Genomic DNA, 13420 nt, shown 5'->3' on the forward strand with positions numbered 1-13420 from the left:
CGGTCCTGCCAAAATTGGAAGAGTTTGGTTCATGGACAGCTTCTTGTTTTAACTATATTTTTGTGGATTCTGTATTTATCTATTTGCCATCCATTAATTACAGGGCTAAACTAATGGCCAAATTTGTTTACATCTCCCTTGCAATCCAGAGCCCATACTCTCAACCAACTCCTTAACTAACTCTCACGCACCGGGTCAGTATTTCCCCTGCCCTAAAGCAGCCCTGGGCCAGGTAACAGACAGCTAGGGACAGTTCCCATACCCCAGGTACACAGAATTATACAAACTAGTCACCCATAAACTTTTCATCCAATCCTCCCTGCATTTCCCTCAAAAGTCTAATAAAAGCTTTGACCTTAGCTTGTGCTCACACCTCCTGACCGAATCTGGTGCTTCTACAGGTGGCACTGTTATACAGTGTACCTCCTCCTCTTGGGAAATATAAGTAATAAAACTGTCTTTCGATGTCATTGGCCTCTCTGTATCACGACTCACTCGTCTCCACAAGTTAAAATCCTGTGGGTGCAATCACTGATGCACTTCCCTTTCCAGGACCTTCAGCCCTCCCCCTACACATCCGTCCCTGCTCATCCTCCTCCCACACATCCCAGCATGGAAGATATACCAGGTACCAGTGGCACCAGTGCTTGCTTTCTCCTCATTACAATTGATCACTGTGTCCGGCACACAGCATAAAACACATAGGGGAGGGGATCCACCGTCTAAGTGGAGTCTACCATCTAAGGTGTGGACCTGCATGCAGGGCCCTACCCCTCTCCTGCCACACAGTTTCCCTGGGGTCCCCCAGGTGTTGACCCTCAGACACATTCAGACTCGTCCCTGTCCTCAAGCGCCCAGTGCCAGGGGCCAGGGCCAACCATTCACACTCCTCCTTACCTGCATCTCACTCGGTGGACTGCACCTTCCTCATGACTCTGACCCTTCTACAGTGACAGTTCCACAGACAGCCCCAGCCCACACCATAGGCACTTCCTTCACCTCCTTATAGGGCACTCTGCACATGGAATCCAGGCAGTGAATGGAAATGCATCCAGCATTCAACTCAGCCCAGTCCTGTCCCTGAACACCAAAGTCCCCTGGGGCCAGGGCCTGCCCCAAGCCCTTCTTAGAAGGTCTCACCACCTGGCCCTGTTTTTTCCTTCCTCCCCAGCCACCCTTTTTATGTGAGACCTCATGTCCCCTTAGCCCTCTCCCTCTTCCGTGTTGTACGAACTGTCCCATAAGCAGTCAGCACCTTCTCTCCTCACATGAAGCCCAGGTACACCAACCTCCCCACCCACACTGTCACTGCACTCTAAGTCTAGCGACTCTCCTAGCTGATCCCATTTCCTCCCTCAACATCCATCTCATGTCCGCTCTGGCCTCAGAAGACTCACGCCTACATCCCGCTGTCATGCACAGACAAGAACACTCTGCTCCCTCATCTGTCTTCGTGATACGCATCACCACCAGCCAGGTACCCAACCCACAGACTTAGTCCTGAGGCCCTTCATTCTCACTCCTTGTCCTCTAATGGCATCACCACCATAAACTAGAAATGATGCCGCCTAAATCTTACCTTCGGCTTCATCGTAGTCCACACACCGGCCACTATGTTGTGGCCGTCTCCATCCTGAATCTTTCCTCTGAACTCCAACCCTCTGTGTAAAAGTGCCCACTCAACACCTCCCCTTGGGAGTCTCTGGAACATCTGTGACGTGGACAAAAACGGACTCTCCTTATTCCACCTGAAAACTCCTCCTAAAGCTGACTTCGCCCATTTTTGTTGATGAGGCATCCATCCTTCCTAACAAGCCCAGAAACCTGAAGTCATCCCCAATTCTTCCTATCAGCCCACTTTCTTGAGTCCCTCACTCTCCATTACATAAAACATGGGCAGCTCTAGTTCAAAATACATCCAGAAAACAACTGATCCTCCATCTCAACAACTAGCATTCTTGTGTAACACCACCAACACTCATCTGGATTGCTGCAGGAAATCCCCCCTCCAAATATTCCTGCCTTCACTCATCCATACCCCCAGCCCCATCTTTCTTCCAGTTTGTAGCCAGAGGAAGCCTGTTAGGCTAGGTCATAGCACCTTTCTCCTCTGATTCAAACTTTCCTTACCACCCACCTTCCTCAGCAGAGGCTCAGGACCTCAGGCTATCATTCAAGGCCTCATACCTGTGTAATCCTCACTCAGCTCCCCATTTCCACTAGATATAACAGAGACATGCCGTTCCCTGACCTTCCCAGCTAAGTCTCACCTGCAACTGTCTGAATATTCTGCATCCTGTAGTCAAGACTCTCTGCCACACCTTACCCCATCAGTTGTCAGAAATGGAACTGTTCCATGTAACCTGGTACTAAATATAGGATCCTGGGCGTGGTGAAAGCACATGATCTATAGATGCGAGAGAGGGAGAATGGGTAGAAGTCTTGGGAGCTACCATTCCCTGAGGGCATATATACTGGGTGAAAAAAACATCAGGGTGATAACTGGGATGGGTGAAAGGTAGGACCCCCCCACTCACCTGTACAGGGTCCATAACCATTTCTGCCACTGCCGTGGGACACTGAGGTAGAAGGAAGCCATGAGAAATGGGTAGCATTGTAGGATCCTACAGCTGAGCTGGACTACCACCCCAGCCTTGCCCTGCCCTGGTATAACGGGATCTCAGCCTGACAGTCTATGGTCAGTTCTTCAGAAAACAGTACTGCCTCTTACTAGCTGAGTAACACTGGAGAATGACTAAGCCTCCCTGAGCCTCAGGGAAAAGAAAATGCTTATGAAGATAAGAATGCTTCCAAACTCATAGGGATCTAATGTAAGGAGGACATACCATGTATCAGCTATGATTGTACATAGGATCAAGAGTTTTGTACATATTTTCAGTGCAAGTGAAGCAGCAGAGTTTTGAAACTTAGGGTCTTCATTTTTACTGCTTTTTAAGATTTCAGAGGATGTCATATATAGAACTTTGCATTGTAAGCAAATAGCTAGAGGTAAATCAATGCCAAGCCATTTAAAAAGTGTTTGCATAAATTTTACTGAGTGAACAGACTCATTTCTAATTGCCTGTGTGTATGTATTTAGAGGAATATTGGTTAATTAGTGTTTAAATTAGTTTTCATACATTCTTAAGTTAATGAGTCATGGGGAGGGGCTGAGCAGGCAGGTCAGCTATTAGTCCATTCAGCACCAGGCCTATCACTAAATAATCCTCAAAACAGAGCTTGTTGGGAACCCTTGACCGAAGCAGTGTATCATCCCTCTTGCCTTGAGAGGTGGAGGTGAGCTGGCAGTGCCCTTGTCTGGGACCCACTGGCTGCACTAGCCTGACTGAGTGGCCCTGAGGGTTGGCAGAGCCTGCAAGAGGAGAATCTGCACCAGCACACACTGCAGGCTCTACAGAAGAAAAGCTCCTTCCTCCATCCAGGCCTCCCTTTCTACAGACATAGCCCAGAATCCCTCCTGTGTCAGGTCTGCTCTTTTCTGGAGGGAGCATCAGGGATGCCAGCACCAGCCAGCATGCCCTGCCTTCCAACTCTCAGCCCTCCCCTCCCTCACCACAGGGCCCAACTCAAGTAACACTCTTAAGACTCCCTCCTCAATCTGATCCCCTGCCCATGCCCTGGTCCAATCCCACACCCTCCATGCCTTTGATATTTCCAACCCTGTCCCCTTCCTCTGCTTCCAGACTTTATGTTCACCTCCACATATGGTATCTCCATTTGGTGACATCTCCATCTTGATACATGTCAGGATCAACATGTCCAAATACAACTCGTGATCTTCCCTCTGAACCTACTCCTTGCGCTGACTTCCTCATCTCCCTACTTTCAGATGTTCAGGCAAAAAACTTGGATGGTACTTCATTCCCTACTTTTGCTCACAACCGTATTTTATGCAGCAGGAAATCCCGTTTCCTCCAAGTTTGAGATTCTTCCAGAATCTCATCCCATCTCCCAATGTCGCACTACCTTCCTGGCCCAGCCCCTGCTATAATTCTCCTGGGGGTCTATCGCGGTGGTCTCTTCAGCAGTCTCCCTGCCTCCATTCGCATCCCGTTCTCCCAATTTTTAACTTCTAACTCTGGACACAGTTCTCCCATCCCCATTCCCTTCACAGCCTTCCATGGATTCCACCTGCTCAGGTTGCCGTTTCAGGTGAGACAACTCCTCCCGCTCTGTCCAAGACACAAGAGACTCCAGGCTTCCCCAATGCTGCCGACTCCGTAGCACCTGCAAGCCGTGCACCGGGGGCCCCCCGAGGGAACTCTCTCCCTCACCCCAGTCCACGGGCTGAAAGGGGACCCCTCCCAAGGCCGCCTTCTGTTCTGGACTCTGGGGCTGGCCGGCAGGGAACAGAACGGGCGCACCACCGGGTGGGGCCCTAGGAGACACATCACCCACCTGAGCCGGGCTCATCTCTAAGCCTCTCCGCCTGCTTTTTCGCTCGGTCACCTCCATGCCCACCACGCGACGTTTAAGCCCGGAACTCCTAAACGTCCAGAGAGTCCCCCAAAGACAGTAAGGAACTCCGGAAGTCCCGCCCCAGATGATGCGCACGCAACCATCCGTCCCGCCTCTAAACTTTCATTGGCCCAGTTACCGCCGCCGCCACCGGTCACCGAGCTAATGAAGGCTCAGCAGACGAACGTTTTCGTCTGCACGCATTCGGGGGCGGGACTTCCATAGGCTTCATGTGGGGTCCGGTTTTCGTGTTTTTTCACCTTTTTCAGGGCACTGAGCCCTGAGTCGGGACCGAAGAGAATGGAACAGGCGAGGAGAGGCGTTGGCCCCGGTGCCCAGAGGCGGCTGTGAGGCCCCCTGAGCCCGTAGTTGACGGCGGTGCCCTCGTTCCCGCCCCGCCCGCCGCCTCTTCCGGCTCCGTTCTTCCACCGGCCGGTGACCCGGTGACCGAGGCTGCGCCGATGAGGCCGGCTCAGGTGGGTGCTGCGTCTCCCGGGCCCCCACCCGGCCCGACTGCCCCCTCCGAGTCCTAAATACGGACGGAGGGGCGCCCGCTCGGTTCCCTGCCGGTCAGCCCCAGAGTCCAGAACAGAGGGCGGCCTTGGGAGTGGGTCCCCTTTCAGCCCGTGGACTGGGGTGAGGGAGAGGGTTCCCTTGGGGGCCGACGGTGCACGGCTTGCAGGTGCTACGGAGTCGGCAGCATTGGGGAAACCTGGGGTCGCTTTTGTCGTGGACAGAGGGGGAGGAGTTGTCTCACCTGAAACGGCAACCTGAGGAGGTACAATCCATGGAACGTTGTGAAGGGATTGGGGATGGGAGAACCGTGTCCAGAATTAGAAGTTAAAAATTGGGAGAATGGGATGCGAATGGAGGCAGGGAGACTGCTGAGGAGACCACCGCGATAGACCCCAGGAGAATAATGGCGGGCTGGCCCAGGAAGGTAGCGCGACATGGGAGATGGGATGAGATTCTGCATAGATTTCATTAATAGAGCCTACAGGACTTTCTGATGTGCCATGTATAGCTGTGAGCAGAAGTAGGGAGTGAAGGACCATCTCAAGGTTTTGTTTTGTTTTTGCGGTTTTGGGGGGAAGCAACCACAAGGAGCAGGTTTCAGAAGATAATGAGTTAAATTGTGGATGTGTGACCCTAAGATACCTCAAGGTGGAGACGGCACATAGGTATGTGGACATAAGGTCTGGATGCGGGGGAAGAGGGCTGGACTGAAGCCGTCAAACGAGTGGAGGGTGTGGACTGAACCAGGGCATGCCCTGGGGATCAGATTGAGGAGGGAGATTTTTCTTTTTTAAGAAGATGTTGGGGGTAGGAGTTTATTAATTAATTTATTTATTTTTGCTGTGTTGGGTCTTCGTTTCTGTGTGAGAGCTTTCTCTAGTTGTGGCAAGCGGGGGCCACTCTTCATCGTGGTGCGCGGGCCTCTCACTATCGCGGCCTCTCGTTGCGGATCACAGGCTCCAGACGCGCAGGCTCAGTAGTTGTGGCTCGCGGGCCTAGTTGCTCCACGGTATGTGGAATCCTCCCAGACCAGGGCTCAAACCCTTGTCCCCTGCATTAGCAGGCGGTTTCTCAACCACTGCGCCACCAGGGAAGCCCGAGGAGGGAGATTTTTAAGGTTGTTATTTGTGATGGGCCCTGTAGTGAGTGTCAGGAGAGCTGAGACTTTGAGTTTGGGGCATTAGGGGTTTCATCGTCGCTGATGTTCTCTTCATAAAGGAGCATATCTGGCATAGGAGCTACTCTGGCCTGTGTCTGTAGAAAAGGATACCTGGATGTGATGAATTGCTGGCCTGGATGGAGATGAAGGTGTAAGGTCGTGTAGATTGAGCCCTGCAGGTCAGCTCTGCTCCTAGAGGAGAATCCCTGTGGAACAAAGAAGTAGCCAGGTTTGTGGAGCAGATTGGTTCCAGACAAGCACACTTCTGACACACCTCTTCCACCCCTCAGGGCAAGAGGAATGAGAGCACTATAGTCAAGGGACTCCTGCAGTGCACTTGAGGGGATCCTTTGCAAACAGGAAACAGGCTTGTTTGCAAAAACGAAAAGTACCTGACCTGCCTGTTCAGATTCTCGCTACAACTCATTAAATTCAAAATGTATGAAACATACTTACTGATCAAAACATCTGTTAACCAGTATCCTTCTAAATATGTACACATAGAGGGGCAGTTAGAAATGAAGACATTCAATAAATTAAACATAGGAACACTTTATAAAAAATTGCTTGAAATTTAATTTGCCTGTAGTATTGGTAATACTTTAGGTGTTAGCAAATTTAGTGGAATGTTATATATCTCATTTTCTGAAAACCTTAAAAAGCAGAAACAGGAGGGGTGGGATGAGTTGGGAGATTGGGATTGACATATATATATATACTCTATGTATAAAATAGATAACTGATGAGAACCTACTGTATAGCACAGGGAGCTCTACTCAGTGCTCTGTGTGACCTAAACAGGAAGGAAATCTAAAAAAGAGAGGATATATGTATACGTATAACTAATTCACTTTGCTGTACAGCAGAAACTAACACAACACTGTAAAGCAACAATACTCCAATAAAAACTAATTTTTTAAAAAAAGCAGAAACAATGCAAACCCACATTTTGAAAACCCAGTCCCTTCATTTGAACTGAAAACATGAAAAATTGTGAATCTTATCTATAGTTACAGCTGATAGGTAGTGTGTCCTCTTATGTTTAATACTACTGTTAGTCTTATGAGGTAGAAACCATTGTTATCCCTATTTTACAGTGAAGGAATTGAGGCACAGGGAGGTTCAGTCTTTAAAGAAGAGTCACACAGCTGGTAATAGGGACACTGAGGTCAGAGAAACAGCATAGACCATCAGGCTGAGACCATTTTGCTCCAGGGCAGGCCAGAGGTGATAGTCTAGCCCAGCCTGTAGAATCCTAACATGGTTGCCCATTTCTCATGGCCTCCCTCTTTCCACAGGTTCCCATGGCATTTGCAGAAATGCTTATGGACCTGTACAGGTGAATGGAGGATGTGCCAGACCTTCATCCACCCCAGTTATCACCCTGATGGTTCTGCCACTCCCATATAAAGAATGCTGGTGGCCTGAGATTGTTCACCCATCCTCCCTTCCTTGGGTCTGAAGTCCCTGTGGTTTCACCAAGGCCTAGGGTCTTGAACTCAGTCCCAGATTATATGGAGCTGTTCCCATTTCCAACAACTGATGGAGTAAGATGTGGAAGGATGTCGTGGGCACAGGATCCAGAATGTCCAGACGACTGGAGGTGAGACTGAGATGGAATATTCAGGGAGCTGCAAGTCTGTTACATGTGATAGGATTATGGTTGGGGGGAGTGAGTGGAAGGTAGGGGAACACAGTTATCAGGTCTCAATTACAGCCTGAGGTTTTGGGCCTCTAATCCGAGGGAAGTAGGAGCTAGGGAAGGTTTGAAGCAGAGGAGCCAGGTATTTGACCCAGGTTGTAACTGGCTGTGTCTAGCCGCAGGAGATACTGTGTGCGACGGAAGGTAGAGGTAGAGTGACATGGGGGAAGTGACTGTGGTGGACGTTGGTGGTCGCTGGACAAGAGTCACTGCCGTGGAGGTAGTGAAGTGGTTGCCTTCTGTTTGTGTTCTGAACAGACCTGCCCACATTGAGTGATGTGGAGAGCGTGGGACTGGGAGATGAGATGGAAGGGTGAGTCAGAGGTGACCCCAAGTTTCTAGCTTTCTCTGGAAAGATGTGTTCTGGACACAGTGATCAGTGGAAATAAGGAGAGAGAGGCACTGGTGTCACTGGACCTTGTATCTCTTCCACACTTGGGAAGTGGGGGTCTCTTCCACACTTGGGAAGTGGGGGTGGAGGTTGAGGAGGGAATGGACTTGTCGGGGGAAGGAGTAAAGATCCTGGAGAAATGAGCTGCACATTGATTGAGCCATCCCCATTTTGGCGGGGACTTGTGGTTTTTACAGACGTGGCCATACATTTCTCTCAGGAGGAGTGGGGCCTCCTTGATGAGGCTCAGAGATGCCTGTACCACCATGTGATGCTGGAGAACTTTGCACTTCTCTCATGACTAGGTAAGGCCCTCATAACCCTTCCCCCACCCCAGTGTCCTGGGCTGGGCTATTTTTTCCAACCAAACCATGAGTAATCCTTCCTTCCTTGGTTTCCTAGCATATGTGTGTAGGAGCCATTCCCAGGCTGTGTGCACCGTACTGCTTCTCCCCAAGCAGCCCCATCCCATGTTGCTCTGAAACCTTGCCTGTCCCTGGTCAAGTTACTCTGTTCAGATGTATGAAGGCCTTCCCCCTTCTTGCTGACGTTTTGGGGGGCCTGCCTGTGGCAGAAATACATGCTTACTACTTGTAGAGACCACTGACTCTGCGAGACCCTCCTCTGTAGTTCTTGCGATTTTTGAATGGGGGCCGTCGTGTGTTGGCTCGCTCTGGGGGCATGCTGTCCACTCCCTTTCCCTGTGTTTCACCTGGGTTGGTCTGTGCCAGGTCCCATAGACGTGCTCACCATGAGGCAGAGAGAGGGGCCTGAGTGTCTTGAAAGGATGGACATTACTCCATCAGTGCCAACAAGAGGTGGCTCTGGAGCTTAGGAGCTGGGAGAGGGTGTGTTGTCAAAGCTGGCTTCAAATCACACTGGAAGCCAGGCCTTTGTCCACCACTGGGTGATGCCAGGGACAGTGGTCACACTTCATTTCTACATTTTCTTTCCTATTGTCATTTCTAATCTTCCAGTCCTCGGCTCCCCTGACTTTTGTAGTCTCCACCTCCTATTTGTTCCTTTGCCGTGCTGTCAACATTTGACCCACACTTAAGCTATTGTGACATTTGCACATATCTTTTTTATCTAAGTTACAAGTTCCTGTATTTTTTTTTATTGAAGTATAATTGATTTACAATGTTGTGTTAATTCCTACTGTACAGCAAAGTGATTCAGTTATACATAGATATACATCCTTTTATTTTTTAATATTCTTTTCCATTATGGTTTATCACAGGATATTGAATATAGTCCCCTGTACTATATAGTAGGACCTTGTTTATCCATCCTATGTATAGTAGCTTACATCTGTTAACCCCAACCTCCCACTCCATCCCTCCTCCAACACCCTCCCCTTGGCAACCACCAGTCTGTTTTCTATGTCCATGAGTCTGTTTCATAGATATGTTCATTTGTGTCATATTTTAGATTCCACATATAAGTGAAATCATATGGTATTTGTCCTTCTGTTTCTGACTTACTTCACTTAGTATGATAATCTATGGCTGCATCCATGTTGCTGCAAATGGTATTATTTCGTTCTTTTTTACGGTTGAGCAGTATTCTATTGTATATATGTAGCACATCTTCTTTATACATTTGTCTGGCGGTGAACATTTAGGTTGCTTCTATGTCCTGGCTATTGTGAATAGTGCTGCTATGAACATACGGGTGCATGTATCTTTTTGAATTAGAGTTTTATCTGGATATATGCCCAGGAGTGGGATTGCAGGATCATATGGTACTTCTCTTTTTAGTTTTCTGAGGGAGCTCCATAGTATTTTCCAGTGACAGCACCAACTAACATTCCCACCAACAGTGTAGGAGGGTTCCCTTTTCTCCACACTTTCTCCAGCATTTGTTATTTGTAGAGTTTTTAATGAATAGCCATTCTATTTGCACATATCTTTAAACAGTCCTTGGATACCAACTACTGGGTCACAATCAGACATCTCTGGCTCTGGACACAGCCTTCTACCCAGTACTCACCAGCAGCCATGACCTTGTGGAAAGCCATTTTCAGAGGAGTGAGCTGGGGACCCTTCTCCTCCCTGCACTGTACCCCTTCCTTGTGTCCTTACCTACTGTCAGGGCTCTCCCATCATCTGAGCTTCCCAGGCGCAGCTCTGCACAGCAGGCCTTCTCACTGGCTCTGGCCCCTATTGCTTATCATCAGTCCTATGGATTTATTCGTAGGTGTGGGTGACACACATTTGTCGTGGGGCTACTCCTCCCACCAGTGTCAATATGCTTCACCAGCATTTCTCTGGTTGCAGGTTGTTGGCATGGAGCCCAGGATGAGGAGCCATCTTCAGAGCAAGGTGTTTCTGTAGAAGTGTCACTGGCCAGGACGCCAAAACCAGGTCCCTCCATCGGGAACACCCAGACCTATGGGACATGCAGCTCACTCTTGAAAGACATTCTGTCCCTGGCTGAGCAGGGTGGAACGCACCCTGGGCAAGGACTATACACTTGTGAGGCAAAGCTTTGCCAGCACCAAAAACGTCACATTAGAGAGAAACTTTCCTGAAAGGACAAGGGGAAGCCTTCATTTTTGAAAAACTGCACTGTCCACATGACACAGAGGACCTTCACATGCAGGGAAGGTGGGAGGGACTTCCCAGCCAGCACAGGCCCTCTCCAGCACCAGCCTCTTCATGGTGTGGGAAAGCCACATGGGGACATTGCAGATGGAGAGGCCCTTCAAAATGGGCAAAGTGCTTACAAGTGCACTCAGTGTGGGAAAGCCTTCAGCCATAAACATACATTTGTTGACCAAGAGAAGATCCACACTGGAGAATAGTTTTATGAGCATAGGGAATGTGGGAAGGCCTTTCTTAGAAAGTCCCACCACGAGCAGCATCAGAAAGTCCACACTGAGCCTGGGCTTTATGAGCACTCAGAATGTGGCGTATTCTTTACAGAAATATCTGGCCTCAATGACCACCAGGGAATTCACACAAGGCCAAGGCCTTTTGAGTGCAGCCTTTCTTAGACCGTCCCAACTCGTTGGTCACCAGAAAATCCACACTGAAGAAAGAATTTACAGTTGTAGTGAGTGTGGAAAATTCTTTAGGAACTGTTCCACACTCATTAGACACCAGAGAGTTCACACTGGAGAAAGGCCTTTTGAGTGCACTGAACGCGGGAGAGCCTTCACCTGCAAACATAGGCTTGTTGAGTACCAGAAAATCCACAGTGGTTAAAAGACTTTTGAGTGTAGAGCATGTGGGAAAGCTTTCAGCCACAAAGACACAGTTGTTGAGCACCAGAAAATCCACACTGGAGAAAGGCCTTACAAGTGCAGCGAATGTGGGAAATTTCTTATGGTCAGCTCCTCACTCATTATTCATTAGAAAGTTCACACTGGACGAAGACCTTATGAGTATGGCAAAAAAATTTTAATTTCTTTTCATTTCTTTATTTTTGGCTGCGTTGGGTCTTTGTTGCTGCACGTGGGCTTTCTCTACTTGTGGGGAGCAGGGGCTACTCTTTGTTGGGGTGCACGGGCTTTTCATTGTGGTGTCTTGAGCACGGGCTCTAGGGCATGTGGGCTTCAATAGTTGCAGCGCATGGGCTCAGTAGTTGTGGCTCGTGGGCTCTAGAGCTCAGGCTCAGTAGTTGTGGCACACAGGCTTAGTTGCTCCACGGCATGTGGGATCTTCCTGGACCAGGGCTCGAATCCGTGTCCCCTGCATTGGCAGGAGAATTCTTAACCACTGCGCCACCAGGGAAGCCCCAAATGTGGAAAATTCTTTAGGTACCGCTACACCCTTATTAGACATCAGAGAAATCATACTGGAGAAAGGCCTTATGAGTGCATCAATGTACAAAATCCTTTTGTTGCAGCTCCACACTTATTAGACATTGGACAAATCCCACTGGAGAAAGGCCTTATTAGTGCAGCTAATGTGGGAAATTTTTGTAGTAAAACTCCAGAGTCAGTACACACTAGCGAGTTCACGTTGATGTGAGGCCTTATTAGAACAGGAAATAAGGGAACATCTTTACATACAACTCTGGTCTTGTTAAACACTGTTGAATTTACACCGGAGAAATGCCTTCTGAGTGCAGCGAGTGCTAGAAAGTCTGTAGCCAAAACTTCCATTCATTTGGCTCCAAAAAGTTCACACCAGAGAAAGAACTTATGAAGGAAGCAAATGGGGAAAGGACTTCAGCCGAAAGTCTGCTCTGATTGGCACTGTGAAGTACATATTATGTACTTTTGGGTTTTTTTTTTCCTTCTTATTGTGTTAAAATACACACACATAAAACTTGCCATCTTTTAAGTATTTTAGTGTGCCGTTCAGTACTGTGAGATACATTCACACTGTTGTGCAACCTAATCTCCAGAGCTCCTCTTGTTTTGCAAAAATGAAACCCTGTACTCATTAAATAACAACTCGTACTCCTCTCCTTCTCCAGCCCCTGGAAACCACTATTCTCTGTCTCCTTGAATTTGAGTGCCCTAGCTGCCTCATGTAAGAAGAATCATACAGTTTTTGTAGTTTGTGAAGACTTCATTTACCAGAATCTCACATTTCATGTATCACGTGTCCTGTTTCAGAAGTCCTTTCCTTTTTAAGCCTGAGTTATACTCCATTGTATGCATATACACATCTTTATCCATTCATCTGGTGATGAAGACTTCCCTTGTTTCCATATTTTAGCTGTTGTAAAGAGTGCAGCTGTGAGAACGACTGCACAAATATCTCCTTGAGATCCTGTTTTCAGTTATTTTCAGTGTATAGCCAGAAGTGGAATTCCTGGATCGTATGGTCAATTTTTTTTTTAAATTTATTTTTGGCTGCATTGGGTCTTCATTGCTGCACGCGGCCTTTCTCTAGTTGTGGAGTGCAGGGTTCTCATTGCAGTGGCTTCTCGTTGCGGAGCACCAGCTCTAGGCACGTGGGCTTCAGTAGTTGTGGCTCACAGGCTCAGTAGTTGTGGATCACGGGTTCTAGAGCGCAGGCTCAGTAGTTGTGGCGCACGGGCTTAGTTGCTCCGTGGCATGTGGGATCTTGCCAGACCAGGGCTCGAACCCGTGTCCCCTGCATTGGCAGGCAGATTCTTAACCACTGCACCACCAGGGAAGTCCCCAATCTATTTTTAATATTTTGAACTGTTTTCTTTATTGGCTGTACCATTTTATGCTCCTATCAAACGTCCA

This window comes from Lipotes vexillifer, unplaced genomic scaffold, assembly GCF_000442215.2.
Source record: "Lipotes vexillifer unplaced genomic scaffold, Lipotes_vexillifer_v1.1 scaffold995, whole genome shotgun sequence".
In the NCBI taxonomy this organism is placed as follows: domain Eukaryota; kingdom Metazoa; phylum Chordata; class Mammalia; order Artiodactyla; family Lipotidae; genus Lipotes; species Lipotes vexillifer.